Source organism: Pinus tabuliformis, chromosome 8 (genome assembly GCF_031772625.1).
Source record: "Pinus tabuliformis cultivar Carrire ecotype Pingquan chromosome 8, CPIR1, whole genome shotgun sequence".
Classification (NCBI taxonomy): Eukaryota; Viridiplantae; Streptophyta; class Pinopsida; order Pinales; family Pinaceae; genus Pinus; species Pinus tabuliformis.
This window is the reverse complement of record NC_142294.1, coordinates 850463510-850466658: the sequence shown is the minus strand read 5'-3', so window position 1 is coordinate 850466658 and position 3149 is coordinate 850463510. Positions and strand designations below refer to the sequence as shown.

At 37.9% G+C, this 3149-nt stretch overlaps 1 pseudogene; it reads right to left on the bottom strand.

Moving 5' to 3' along the window:
• Nucleotides 1-361: 361 nt before the first annotated feature.
• LOC149238238 (phosphoenolpyruvate carboxykinase (ATP) 2-like) lies at nucleotides 362-2933 on the bottom strand (annotated as a pseudogene).
• Between the last annotated feature and the right edge of the window lie 216 nt (nucleotides 2934-3149).

Sequence of the window (3149 nt, the reverse complement as noted above, 5' to 3'; positions counted from 1 at the left end):
AATTACAGCATAAATAACCCCATTGACCCCATTGAGAAAGATAGGTACAACCCTAATCATAAACATTTTACAACGCACTACTTTTTGCCCCCATTGATAGCAATAGGCACAACCCAAATAACATTGTTATTCGTATAGCATAAAGCCTACTATAATTCTTCAATAAAAGTTTACCTCGAAGCCATGTCTCAAGATTGTTCATAAATAGAATGCCAAATATCGATCCTAAAAGACCTACAAACTAAGTGCCTATTGATACGATTCGCTGTATTTCTACATTAAATCAATATATTACTACCACCTATCCTTCATAATTCACAGAAGATAATTGAAGGACTAAAACTGAGGACCTGCTACACGACTAAATATGAAGATCTACTACATGTATTTCCTCGGTTAGTTTACAGTCCTTTCCGATTTTATAATTTGCAAACTTCTCAAAGTTGTTCCTGAAAAGACCTGCCAGTTTGAGTAGCGTTTCTTTGTATGCGGTCTTTTCAGGCCACTGCAACCACACCATACAACACTGAATCATCTCCAAGGCTTACAATATTAAGAATGAAAATGGCACCACACCATACAAAAGTGAATCAATCTTGAGGGCTCCTAATATTAGGAACGGAAATGGTGGGCTAGCAGCTTACCGTATTTTCTGGATGAAGAATCTCAGAGGGAACACCATCAATAGCATCTGGGATTTCCAGTCCGAATACATCAGTTTTTGAGTACTTGGCATTCAAAAGGGAGCCATCGTGAATGGCATCAATGATCTTTCTCGTGTACTGCAATTTTATTCTTCGCCCCACGCCATAGCTGCAAGCACAAGCAACCCATTATCCACTACAAAATCTTACCTACTTTACCAACCTACTATTTTATGAAAAAAGTGGAGGAAATGAAGGATAAGTAAGTGTACCTACCGCTGGACCAACCGATGTTGATGAGCCAACCTGTTGCGACGTGATTCTACATTTTCTTAGCTAGCATGGTTGCATACCTTGTAGGATGTAGCATAATGACTACAGTGCCGAAACAAGCAAAAAACATAGCTTGAGGCTCCTTTATGTGATCCTCTGTACCTGCTACTTGTCCACCCATCCATATTTGGAACATTGTATAAACATGTGCACACCATCATGATCAAAATATATACATAAGCACACAACTTCATCCAAGAAGACAGTAGGAAGAGGTTCCAATATTACAGTAAGAAGAGAATCCTTAAAGGTTATGCATGTATCAGTTATGTATATACCAGGGCTGTGTATCCACTGATAAAGTGATACATCGTTTGGGGTAGAGTCAGTTTTCTAACTGGTGGAAAAATGCCAAAGGCGTCGCAAACGAGCAATATCACATTTTTGGGATGAGGGCCCACGCAAGGTATCTTTGCATTGGATATATATTCGATCAGATAAGATGCCCTTGTATTCTTTGCAAAAGTCAGGCGCCATGAATATCAGATAGAAAATATACATACCATGAAAAATAGTCTTTAGCAGTCCTGCACTATCTGTGGGCAGGCACTCATATTTGTTTCATTCACATAAATTCACAAGGGATAGTGTCTTACCTGTGACTGATTTGTTGGTATAATAAACTTCTATGGTGTGCTCGTCAAATACCATGTTTTCCAACACTGCAAAAGCAATGGTGTAAATGAAAAGGCCGCTTGATTTTTCTTAAGTACTCAAAACCACTGGCGTTAATTAAATAAAGAACATATCTGGTGATATTATACTAGTCGCGAACTTGATGGCGTTCTAGATGTTAGGCTCCTTTTCCCACGAGAGATATATGCATTTGGGATAAGAACATCCTTCAATATTAGACACGCCATTTTCACTCTAGTAGTGTTCATCATCTCTGATCAGGAATCTGTTATGATCTATTGACAACGCGGTCTTACTAGTACCAAAATATTGAAGCGTCAGCAGTGTGTGAAATTTGGACGAATACGTTTGCCCTGAGGCAGAAAAAAAAGAACACACTTTGTGAACCTCACGATATTTGCAGCTCTCATGTTTGATTCACAATACCTGATAATCTAAAAAACAGGGCAACATCCCCATCCTTTCCCATATTGCAGCCAGAATGCAGGGAAAGAATTTGTCTCTTCGGCATAAGATAGTGCATCACGCCGAACAAACCCTTCTTCATTTCTCCAGCATATTGTGTACACAAAATAACTATTTCTCTCCTACGAAGATTAAGGTCTATGCTGGTGGAGGATGTCATGTAGTGAGTGTATCGATTACAAGGGAATTGGCTAGCATTGTATATCGTGAAGTCTAGGATGGGACATGTGATCATGAGCAGAGAGTATGGAAGCATGAAAGTAATTAATACTTACATGTTATGCATGAAGAGAGTGTGATATGTGCAAGTTGAGACAATTTTGACTTTGATTCGGTGCTCAGGATCCCAATTCAGGAACTGGTCATTCACAAAGACCTACCGTTTCGAAAACATAGCATCCATCAAGACAAGATAAACAAATAAACCATACAATCCTTTAATTTCATTCCATGACAATATATATTCAATGGATATATTAGTCTACCCTATCCAAAGAATTGAGATAGTCTACAACCCTTTTTCTATTGACAAGGAATGTATGATCTTCCATCTCGATATTCGAAGATCCCCTGCATAAATAACCAAAAGAGTGGAAAATGATGCTCAGTTTTCAAAACCTTGTTCACTACATAATCAACCAAAACTCAAACATCACCCAATTCGAATAACAAATTATACATTCACAATCTAACTACGGTGTCCCATACTTACTTGCCCCACCATAGTTCAACCTCGGTCGTCTCATCCTTAACAACATGCTTATCTCTGGGAAAGCGTCCAGTTTTGGCGCGCAAAAGCATTGCCAAAGCACTAGTCGATGTAATGAATGAAATTTTCTCATATTTTAATGGCATGTTCGTATAAATATGGAAAGATTCATATTCACACAGTAAAGCCAAGTCAGACAAAGCATAAAAAGGCAAAAAGATTGAAAAGGCAAAAATATTAAAATAGACTAAATATGACATTCCAAAAGCTTAATACATACTAGAAAATACAGTAACCCCAAATAAAGTAACAAAAAAAGCAAAAATCTTGTTAACATTGAAAATCCACTCGCTCAGGAGTGA